This window comes from Molothrus ater, chromosome 14, assembly GCF_012460135.2.
Source record: "Molothrus ater isolate BHLD 08-10-18 breed brown headed cowbird chromosome 14, BPBGC_Mater_1.1, whole genome shotgun sequence".
In the NCBI taxonomy this organism is placed as follows: domain Eukaryota; kingdom Metazoa; phylum Chordata; class Aves; order Passeriformes; family Icteridae; genus Molothrus; species Molothrus ater.
The window spans coordinates 7,914,820-7,927,290 of NC_050491.2; positions in this window are offsets into that span (position 1 = coordinate 7,914,820).

Genomic DNA, 12,471 nt, shown 5'->3' on the forward strand with positions numbered 1-12,471 from the left:
CGCACCGCACCGCACCGCACCACACTGCACACCGCACGGCCCCACGCACCATCGCACCGCACGGCCCCACGCACCATCGCACCGCATGGCACATCGCACACCACCGCACCGCACCGCACACCACCGCACCGCCCGCCGCCGCGGGAACCCCGCCGGGAAGGGGCCCCCACCACTGCCCGGGGAGTGCGGACCCCCGGGCGCTGCGGTGCTGCGGGGTGCGCATCCGGGCATCCCCCTCGCTGTGTACTCCCGGGCGCAGTGCGCCACCAACCCGCGTTTCTCCCGAGGGGATGCGGAGGGTCACCCGCCCGGGCCACCTCTCAAAAGTGATGGCTCCTCCTGACATCACCTCTCGGGGGATGGGTGATCCCCGGGTGCCCCCAGGGAGGGTGGCTCACCTCCTCCATCGCGGAGCATGCGGCCCCGGCACAGCGGCCTCCTCCCCCGGCCCGCCCCAGTGCCCGCAGGGGACAGAGCACGGGGGCGGGCAGGGGACTGCGGGAGATGCCGATCTCCTGATCCTGGCACTCCAGAGCAGCCCGGAGACACAGTGACACCAGCACAAGGTGCTCAGCCGTGAGCCAGCCTGCCTCCAACAGCTGAATTCATGTTTGCTGAACACTCAGCAGCACGGCGTCCATCCTGACTGATGTTTGTTGTCTTACAAAATACTGGGTAGCACTGCTCCCTCACTGGACTGGCCATTGCTGTCCCGATCACTTGACAGATGCTACAAACCTGCCACTTCAACCAGCAAACCCTTTTTCTACTTATATATTAGTTGTGTTTGCATCATTAATTATTATTTGATCTATGGAACTCACAACAAAAAGTCCTGTTTCTCCAGGGCCCTGCTGTTATTTTTGGGGCAGCCACTTTGCATGCACCAGTCCTTTGCTCCAGCACTTACACACTTTTGCATGGGTGTCCTGCACCAGGCAGTGCAATCAGTGCTGGCAGAGTCATTGCAACCACGAGTGTGACATGCTGTAGAGTCCTGCCAGGGAATTAACAAAGGAAAATAACATGAGAAAGAACATTTCAAGCTCCTCTTCTCCAGAGAGCCACTCTTTTGACTGAGAGGCCTTGCCTCCTATCAGCTGCCCTGCGGGAATCGCCCCCAGCCCCAGGAGCCTCTCAAACACATCCCAAACAGCCACAGCACCATGCACAGGCTGGAGCTCTGGGTGAGAGCCCATCACTGAGAAAGGAGTATTCCTGGGCAGTGATTACATGGCCCAGGATCAGCTGCTGCCTATGCAAGCACCAACAAAACTAGTGTAAACCGAGTTCAACCCTTTCTCATCCGAGTCAGCACCACTCAGTTTTTACCCCAGGCTTTGGGCAGATTCTGAGCCTGTGTGACTGATAACCAGGAATGTGTCACCTGCCCGTGGTGCCCATTGCCTTTCCCTCCCCTGTGCTCAGAGCAGCACACGGAGCATTACACGGCCAAACCCAGCTCAGGTTTGAATGCCCCCTGGGACAGGGGCTTCAGAACCAGCCCACTCCCCCTGCCAGCCACAGGTGCTCCAAAACCAACCCCTGCACCAGCATCTACCTGCCAGCACAGCAGCTACAGCTTTTGGCAGCTTTTGGCAGCTTTTGGCAGCTTTTGGCAGCTCAGTAGCACAAGGACATTGGTTTGGTTTTGCTGCTGCAATAGCAGCGTGCAGAGCGAGTAATGAAGAGCAGATTAAGCCATTTGCTCAAGATAAATATTGCTTACTGAGTGAACACTTTTGTCCTAACCTAAACAAACCTTCATTTTCCCCTTCCACATCTAAGTAGACAACTTATTTCAACAGTAATAGCTCCAGCTATAATGAGAAGTAAATCCATGAGCAATCAGAGAAACGTGCTTTTGTTTTGATACCTGTTCCATGTAGGGGCAAAGAAAAACTTAACACACCTCTGAAAACACAACCAAGCTTTATGCACTCAACAGCAGCCAATCTGCTCAGACTCAAATGCCTACAAAACTTTAAGGATGTTTAGCTCTAGCATTTTCACCCAGACAAAACTGAACCAAAGCCAAAGGTTGGAACCTTCTCAGAATACAAAATTTCCTATAGATCTGGGGATTTTGAGTATAAGGCTTAGTCACAGTCTATAACACATGCATGCATGCATTACAGTACATCATATGACTAAAAAGCACAAATTAAGAAATGTGAAGAATGCATTGAGAGCAGCCCTGACAAGGACTGGTGGTGGAAGGAAGGGTGGTGATTGAGGAGAAGCTCAACCACCCTGCCTGGCTTGGCAGGGAAGCCAGCTGCAAGGGGCCAGCAGTCCCTGTGCATCCCAGCCTGGCCAGTGACTCCTCTGGGCCAGTGAGGAGTGGGTCAGGTGGCTGGAAATCCCAGCAGAGCTGATATGTTTTAAAACCCACATGCCAGTTGTACCTATTTGAAGCCACATAACTCACACTGAGAACTTCCTGGCTCTCAGAATTAGGGAAAAAAAAAAAAAAGACAAGATCTATCTTGCAATCTGCAAAGCACATACCTATGCTGCAGATACCTGTAGGTTCATTTGTGTCCTCTCACCTCAAAAAACACACTGGTGCCTTCAAAACAAACACTAAGTAAAAGCCAGGACTAACTTCAGACACTCGGCCCTTTGCCTGCCCTGTACCAATCAGAACGTAAGAGCAGGGTCTTGCTGACTAAGCACTGAAGTCAAGACTCAAGTTGCATAACATGTTACTTTTCTATTTGAATCTCTTGATCAGAACAGCAATCACCCACAAATACCCCTGATTCCTCAGAGCCTGGCTGTGCTGCCCTGACCCCAATTTCAGGGAAAGAAATGACCTGAAAGTGCCTGCAGCCTTCCACTCACCTTGGTGTGCCATCAGGAGGGTGTTGTTGCCTCTGCCCCGTGAATTGTAGATCACGGCCGCTGCTGCTCCCCTTCTGGTTGCCACCTGAATTTTTTCAGCAAAACTGCAATTGCCTCTTTCAATCAGGGCTATCCACGGTGCTTCCATGACAGTGAAGGCAGTATTTTTGTTGCAGGCATAAGGATCAGCATCAGACACCGGAATGCCCACCACCCCCTGAGCGCCAATATAAGGAGAATTAAAACCATACAGGCCACATTCACAGCGCTCAAACACAGTCCTGTTGCTGGTGCTGTTGAAATAGAATAAACTGAGAGAAGCCAGCACAGAAATTGCCTCTGTAGCGTGGAATGAAATTAAAAAATCCACCAGGAGAAAGAGAAACCAGAACTTCTTGACTTGCTCCATTTCTTCTTCCCAGCAGCAGGAAACGGAGATGTCCAGAGGTATTTTCCGCTGCTGGTGATCACGGAATGCAGCCGAGTCCCAGCGGAACCTGACACCAGCCAGGTGAGCTGGGCAGTGCCGGCAGCTCAGCCGTGCCAGGTGAGCCCCGGGACAGGGACACGCCCGCCCATCGCGGGGCAGGCGGAATGTCCCGCAGCCCAAACTTCCTCCTCCTCCTCCTCCTTCTGCTCCTCCTCGTCTCCCAGCACGGCACAAATCCCACCTCGGGTGATGCTTCCCCAGGAGCGCCCCGCTCCTGTTTCCAGCCGAGTGTCCCTGCAGAGGAACAGGTCATCTTTCACGCAGTTACATAAGCCCTCAGTTCTCACTTCATGGGGAATCTGTGATGCAAATAGCCTTGTTAAGAAGGTCAAAAGCAAAGGGAATGTATTAGTAATTCTTAGAAAAATTACCCTTCTTCCAGGCAAGGTTAACCAAGTAATTTCCTGCATTTCTCCTTTTCAGATTCTTTCAGTTGTCTACTTGGAGAGGTCCAGCTTGTTCTGGTGCTTTTCATGGGCTGGTTGTGCTCTTGATTGATGCACACACACATGAGATGTGGAACCATCTACACTGAATTCAGAAACAAACTCCCTCTGCCAGACCATTTTCACATTCCACATGACTTGAAAGATGTCCACTGAGAGGCTGGAATGATTATCACTCAACTCTCCACTTGTGCCTGCAGGCTCTGGAGATTCCAGGCTTGTATTCTCTAACAATTCCTGGTTTCCCTTCATGTTTTCTTAGCGTAGAACAATAACAATGAAAACCTTACCCATGGCACAACACCCCAGTCCACCAGGAAAATAAAGGACAAGTTGTCAAGTTCTCAAAACCTTTGTCCAGGTTTGCTGTAAGAGTCCTGCTGCAGGCAGTGTGGAAAGCCAAGAGAAGCTGCAATTTGGGGGCACATCTTGTGACAGGAGCTCCAGCTAGTTCTCCAGAAAAGGGTCTTGAAAAGAGCAAACATCACTGTGGAAGAGATTCTTGGAAAAGCCAAACAGCTTTCCAGACATTAAATGAAAATGGAAAGAAAGAATCCAAGATGTTCACATCTACTATTAACTCCCTTCCTTATATGCTCCCCTTTTCCATGTTGCACTAGTTCTATAACACAGTAATTCCAAATTATCACCTTGAAGACCCAGGACTCAGCAGTTTTCTACACTCTACAGTATCTTTAGCTATACACAGTTTGCCTTCTCCCTATTTTGCTTTGAAAGCAGTGCTGGAGACAACAGACAGCTGCAAATGCAAGATTTCAGAGCACAGTGCTTTGGTCAGCCATGGTTTCCAGAGACAGGGCATTGTGCTCCCCCAGGATTTCACCCTCAGCACTGACAATTCACAGCAGCAACAAAGGTGATTCCTGGGACATTGTGCAGGGGTCAAGACTCTGTATCTTGGCTTCACATGGCAAAGTTCACTTGTTCTGACAGACCTGGGATCCAAACTAGTTGGCTTTTCTAGCTGTGTCAATGAGCAGCAGGAGAAATAAAGCAGCCAGCAGAGAGGGCCTTTGCTCCAGGCTGAAAGTGCTGCACTGGCAGGGAGAAGGCAGACAGGCAGGGTGGTGAGATCACAAACTAACACTGCAGCACTTCATGAACTGAAGTCATCATATCATATCAAGTCCAGCATAAATTAGGGTGGTGGTGCCTCCACAGACTGATTAGAGTAGCAAAATATCAAGTTAATGACAAGGATTGGATATTGTCCATCTACATACTGCAGGAGTAATTATCTCTCCTTCCCAGCTTTCATCATGAATATTTCAAATAACACTTGAGCAAAATAAAATTAAATCCTTTAATGTCTTTAGCAGATTATCTATATTCCACACCATTCTGATATTTCTTTCAGAGTCAGGATGTCCTAACATGTAGGATGAAATATTCAGTGCTACATACTTTAAATGTACTAAGCAGTGCAATGTGGTAACAGCCTTTGCTGCATTTGTGTGACATCTGCCCAGTGAGAGGTCTACTCACAAATCAACTTCTTTTCTCTAGGTACTGCTGTCCTGCTTCCACCTGTGCACCAGTCTGGGAAGGTCCAGCACCTGGCGCTGCTTTCCTGCCATGCCACAAGCACAAAAGGCATCTTACACACCAGCATGGACTGAAGCTCAGGGATTTTCAAAGAAGTGAAAAAAAGTTATTTTTTATAGAATTCCTTGTCTGTGCCCTCTGTTGATTTCACTAGGCACCACTGAAAGAAGCCTACTTCCATCATATTTACCCTCCCTGGCCCCCTGGGGGATTTGTATTGTGGATGAGAACCCCTCAAGCCCTGTCAGCTGGTCCCTGTCCCCCAGTGCTCCCAAGCTCTCCCAGCAGTGACACTCCTGCTGCTGCAGGGCTGTGGGCTCTGCCCTTCCAGCTCTGCCCTCCCTGCAGCCACACCTTTCCCTGCACCAAAGACATGGAGATAAGTGGGTAATTCTCTTGGGCAATAAATGGAAGAATTTAAATTACACTATGAGAACACTGAGTTCATGGAGGCATCGGGATGGCTGTTGGCCAGGTAACTGACTTCACAAGAAATCAAGGAAAAGGGAAGTTCATGGCACGTGCTTTTATATGGATGTTCTTGGAAGTCAATTTGTTTTCACATGCAGGTCCCACAGACTGTGTTCAGAGCTTGAACAAAGAGTCCAGCTCTTTCTGTAGGAAATACAGAAGTTGATGCAAAATGTCCTCTAAAACATAAACTACTCTGAAGATCTCCTAAACAGTATTTTAGAGAGGTAAGATGGGGAACCTGACCAAAATTTTATAGCAGCTTTCAAAACAAAATGTAAACCCATAAATTGTCGGGCATTCAGCCCACTGTTTTAAAATATATATTGTATGGACAGTTAATAAGATCCTACGTCAAAATGCTTCTGAGGTAACAGACTTGGAGGACACAGAATATCCCAGAAACAAGTTGGAAGGAAATGCAGATCCACAACCATTTATTTCAGGTATTTTTAGGCTTGCCAATGATTCCTGTCGCACAGGCAAACAGGAATCAGCCCATCCCTGCTGGACCAGGCACCACTGCTCCCAAGCCGCGCTGGCTGTAACCAGGGGAGCGTTCCCTTCCCGCAGATCCCTGGGAGAGAACCACACAGGACACACCTGCATTTCGGCTGGGCTGCTCTCTGGACCGGCAGCCACAGGGCAGTGGGGATAGCAGGTTCATCCCACAGGGATAGCGGGTTAATGCCACTGGGATAGAGGGTTAATGCCACGGGGATAGCGGGTTCATCCTGCGGGGATAGCGGGTTAATGCCACAGGGATAGTGGGTTTATCCTGCAGGGATAGCGGGTTCATCCCGCAGGGATAGCGGGGTAATGCCATGGGGATAGCGGGTTAATGCCACTGGGATAGAGGGTTAATGCCACGGGGATAGAGGGTTAATGCCATGGGGATAGTGGGTTCATCCTGCAGGGATAGCGGGTTAATGCCACGGGGATAGCGGGTTCATCCTGCGGGGATAGCGGGTTCATCCCGCAGGGATAGTGGGTTTATCCTGCAGGGATAGCGGGTTCATCCCGCAGGGATAGCGGGTTCATCCCGCAGGGATAGCGGGTTAATGCCATGGGGATAGCGGGTTTATCCCGCAGGGATAGCAGGTTCATCCCGCAGGGATAGCGGGTTAATGCCATGGGGATAGCGGGTTTATCCCGCAGGGATAGCGGGTTCATCCCGCAGGGATAGCGGGTTAATGCCATGGGGATAGCGGAGCGGGTTCATCCCGCAGGGATAGCGGGTTAATGCCATGGGGATAGCGGGTTTATCCCGCAGGGATAGCGGGTTAATGCCATGGGGATAGCGGGTTTATCCCGCAGGGATAGCGGGTTAATGCCATGGGGATAGAGGTTTATCCCGCAGGGATAGCGGGTTAATGCCATGGGGATAGCAGGTTTATCCCGCAGGGATAGCGGGTTAATGCCATGGGGATAGCGGGTTTATCCCGCAGGGATAGCGGGTTCATCCCGCAGGGATAGCGGGTTAATGCCATGGGGATAGCGGGTTTATCCCGCAGGGATAGCGGGTTCATCCCGCAGGGATAGAGGTTTATCCCGCAGGCATAGTGGGTTAATGCCATAGGGATAGCAGGTTTATCCCGCAGGGATAGCGGGTATGACATGGGGATAGCAGGTTCCCGCAGGGATAGCGGGTTAATGCCATGGGGATAGCGGGTTTATCCCGCAGGGATAGCGGGTTAATGCCATGGGGATAGCAGGTTTATCCCGCAGGGATAGCGGGTTAATGCCATGGGGATAGCGGGTTTATCCCGCAGGGATAGCGGGTTCATCCCATGGTTTAATCCAGGCCCGCTCCCCGCGGCCCGGCGGCACAGCGCCCCCTGGCGGCCCGCTCCAGCTGGGCCCCGCCACTGGGAAACTGTGACCCGGGAAAATGTGACCCGGGAAAAGGCGACCCGGGAAAAGGCGCATTTTCCATCCTTCCCAGAGAAAATCCAGCGCTGCGATCGCTGAAAAGAGATGTTTTTATCCTCGCATGAACTCAGTCTCTGCAGCACTGGGTCAATCTAACTCCACGCAAATAAGACACAAACACCTGCAGAAAAATCTTCCCGGTGACAGCAGTGATAGGATAAAGGGGGCGGCTTCACACTGGCAGAGGTCAGGGGTAGATTAGAAAGTAGGAAGAAATTCTTCTCTGTGAGGGTGGTGAGCCACTGGAACAGGGCACCAGAGAAGCTGTGTCTGCCCTATCCCTGGAAGTGTTCCAGGCCAGGTTGGATGGGGCTCTGAGTAATCTGGACAAGTGGAAGTTGTCCCTGCCCATGGCAGGAGGGTTGGATCAAGATGATCTCTAAGATCCCTTCCAAGCCAAACCATTCTATGACATTCACTGATGATGATATGTTTCCACCAGTGATTTCTCTCATCAGAAAGGAATGGGAAAGTTGTTACTAATATCTTGACCTCTAAAATTTTCCATAGTAAAAGCTATTAATAGATCAGTTTTATCTTAGGGGCGTGTGTGTAACAATAAACCAGTTACAGGTAAAACTAGTAGCCAGTAAAAAGGACTTGTGATAAAGGATGAGGGAGGAGTCATCATTAGGGGAGTTTTTTCTCTTTGTTCCTTCTAAGCAACTTTAAATTTCCTGATTCCCTGCACATCTGGATTTTGCCCAGAACAAACTACTTCATCGTTGTAAGGCTAAGTGGGTGTGATATGATGTGAAAACATACATAGTGTTGTCCTGTTGTTTCAGAAAATAAGGTGGGCTGGAAAGCTCTGTTGATTTTATGGTAAAGTTGGCAGGAAGGGAGGAGGATGGAGGGAAACGGTGATGAAGGCCTGAAGGCCTAACACACAGCCAGAGTGCTACGGTCCCTGTAGCCCACACAGGAGCAGGGAATACAGATAAAGGCCCAAGATGTCAGGTCTGGCCCCAACCAAGACTCATCTGATAACCCTGGAGGCTGCTGTTCCTGCTTTCCTCAGGAGCCCTCAGACTGCTGTCAGCAGCAGAGCAGATTTTTCTCTTACTGCTCTGCCAACAGGGCATCTCATATGCAAAGATCTCCTACACAAATGGCAGAGAGGATTAACCACCAAGCCTCCTCAGACCTCTCTGAGAGATGCCACCAGAGCAGATTCCAGCCAAGCAGGAGTCCTCCTTCCTCAGCCCTGTGAACAGCTCAGCTGTTTCTGCATCCCCAAGTACTCTTGGCTCTTAACACTGGGCTGCAATGACCACCTCTCTTCCAGGCTTTCCCAGTTCTGCCTAAAGGCCGTACAGCTCCACACTTTGCCCTGAGGAAACAGAGACAGGATGCTCCTCTATGCTGATTAGAATCCTTTCCAAATTAAAAACTCATCTCACTGAAATATTTTGTCCTCACTGTCTATAACACAGGGGACTGATTTATAAACCTTCTTTGCCACCAAATAAATCATACTACCCACTAAGGTCCTACAACACAACTATGGGAAATAGTCTTACAAAAATCACAAAATGTCTTTGAGAAAACTAAATGAATTAAGAAAGATGGGATTTCATTCATGTCTCATGAAGTACACTCACTCTCAGGTGATACATCTGTTGCTTTCAAGATTTAAAATATCCTTTTAGTTTTGGAAAAAAAACCCCAAACAAATGTGAAAATTTGGGGTCTGTTTTCAGAGCTCATACAGTTATCTTCTCTCTGGAGTCTGGTCTAATGGCTGAGGTGGTGACATCACAGTCACCAAGCATTGCATCCCCAGGTCCCAATTCCTCAGCTGACCTCCAGCAGAACTGCCTGCTTTGCTGCCTTCACCTTGGGCCACCTGGGGCCACAACTGATTGCAATTAATGCAGCTGGCATCACTTTTGCAGCCATATAAACCCAGTACAATTCTTTCTTTATTCATCCAGTGTTAGTAAACTCCTAAACCAAATTTAAAAAGCAAGTTAATCTGAATTGAGATATGCCAGTTGTTGTAGTCAAAATCACTTTCTCTAGAAGTTGTTGTAGTCAAAATCACTTTCTCTAGAGCAAAAGTTTTGGTTCCTTTGCTACACATTTAAGCACCATGTGCAACCACTGGCTCTGCCATGGCATCAAGAGGGTCCAGGCCATTGTTGTACAGCAAGCCACTGCACTGCCAGTACTCCACAGCTCATTTTTTATTGTGCTGTGTAATACCTATCAGGAAAACAAGCCCCAAGCCAAAGGATTCCAAATGCAGCTCCACCAAAGTACAGTTCAAGGAACTACCAAAGCAGACATGAACTTTGTACTAAAGCACTCAGTAGACAGGTTGACATAGAGGAACTCACAGAAATAAAAGCTAAGCAATACAGTATCAGAGAAAGGTTCTCAGACCTGTGCTGGAGCTGTGTGAAAGCAATTGTGCTGGGAATCAGGTTTTACAGGGAAGGTGGAAGGTCACTGAATGCCTCCTGTCCTGGCACATCTCTCAGTCTGAACTGAACTGGGAACACCTCGCTGTAGCAATGGTCTCTGCCACCTTGAGAGAATGGAAGGATTCTCTAGATACAGTTGAGAGGGAAAGTGCAGGGAGCTGGGTGCAGCGCAGTGGGTGCACATGTTAAGACACTGATCACAGAAAAAGTTTTAAAGAAAGAGGCTGTGCTAGAGTTGCCTTTTCCTTTGCAGCCTACAAACTGCAAAGCCAACAGTGAAACGATTCCTCTTTCCTCTCTGCCACATTCTGTCAATACCCAGGGGCCAGGATCCACAGCTCTGGCCCCCGCTGCTCCCACAGGAACGGGGCCGGGCCAGGAGAGCGCGGGGCTCCGTCCTGGGCACTGGCAGCGCTCATCAAACAACCACACGATGGTGGTGTCGGCTTGTGAAACAAGGAAATGCACCGAGCCCAGCTCGAAACCACCCCCAGGACACAGCCACGTCGGAAATGTCCCTGCTCCCTAATCCACGGTGTCAGGACAAAAGATTTCCCCAATCTGCCCCTTCCAAGTGCAAAGCCTTCTTTGCACCCCACTCAAAGAGCAACACAAACTCCTTTGCCCTAACAAAGATTTGCACTCTCCCAGAGTCCAGCCACCAACTCGAAAACATCTGCAAAACCAGAGCTCACAGAGAAAGCTGCCAGCTGAGAAAGCTCTCCCTCCCTACAACTTCAACTGCATCCACCAATTTACCAGCACACACCCTGCTGTCAGCACTTTCCTTCTCAGCTCTAGGTACCAAGATGAAGCCTTCAGTCTCCCAGAGGCTGGATCCAAAGAGAATGGCACTGGGGACTGCTCACACACTGAAGGTCCCAGGACAAAAAGCTCAAGAGCCTGGTGTTTGCATTCCCCCTGGCAGCTGAACAGCTCTAACCCAGAGAACTGCCTGCTGGGAAAAGCCTCCAAATTCACTAAGAGCACCCAGTGTGCGGCTCCAAACTTGCTTTCCTTGCCAAAGAGAGGAACTACAAGCCCATTTCAAAAGAAATGGCATCCCCTCCTCTAAATTACAAAACATGCAGGGACTGATCCCATACCAAAGTGCTGGAGCACTGTTACTGGGCATTACCCACCCAGGGTGCAAGACCAGCTGCACACCCAGACTCCGTGTCTCTGCTTACCTTGTCTGAGAGATGTGCTGCCAGAATTTCAGAAGGCCACCTCTGAGAAGTGGAGGCCACATGCCAAATTCAATCTGTCAGGAGACCACCTTCCTAAGATGGATACCAGCTTCTTAGTGGTACAAACTGAGGCAGTATTTCCACACTGACTATGCCAGTGTGCATAGTCTCCTCCTCACTGCTGAGTTCCCACTCCCTTTCCTCATCCTTCCAGCAGGATGAACTCTGTGAATCCCCTTCACCCTCCCCACTCTTCCCAGTCCACACACCCACATCAGGCTTAAGCTGAAGCCTCTTTGTCTCCTCTGGCACACCAATCCAGCCCCTCTGCAGAGAGCCCCAGCCCCAGAGCACAGAGCAGTCTGGACCCATGGCATGGCTGTGGCTGTTTGTGGCAGCTGAATGCTCCCTGTTTCCAGCTCACTGCAGGATGGCCCCAGGGCAGAGCCCAGCCAGGCTCCCACTGCAGCCCCTGGAGCTTGGGGCACACACAGTGGTCCCAGAGCTGACGTTCCTGGGGAGCACCATTAACTATGCCTTGCAGTCAGTGTTGTGTTCTCATCTCCTGCAGCCTGTGGGGAAAACAGCCTGTGCTGCCAGGCCAGCAGTGTCCCTCTGGGCAGGGACAAGGCTGAAGGGCTTTCCTGTTGCAGAGGAGCCAGCATTAACCTGAGCACAGCCTGGCAGGTGTGGAGCCGGGTCTTGCCTGCTGTCCAGGACACGCTGCCCACCAACCGCCCCCACCCGCCGCACTCTGTTCTACAGGGACAGAAGGGTCTGTGTGTGCCAGGGGCCCTTGGATGTCTCTGCATCCATGGATAGAAGAATCTATCTATCTGTGCAAGGGGCCCTTGGATGTCTCTGTATCCATGGATAGAAGAATCTATCTATCTGTGCAAGGGGCCCTTGGATTTCTCTGTATCCATGGACAGAAGGGTCTGTCTGTACAAAGGTTTCCATAATGCTGTTGTACCCATGGGTATGGAACAAACAAGGAGAGTAAAAGTGTCAGTCATGTTGCTTGCACACTCCTTCCTTTGGATACAAGACACACCTATGCACACCCCCACGTATAGATACATTAAAAGGATAGGGATGGA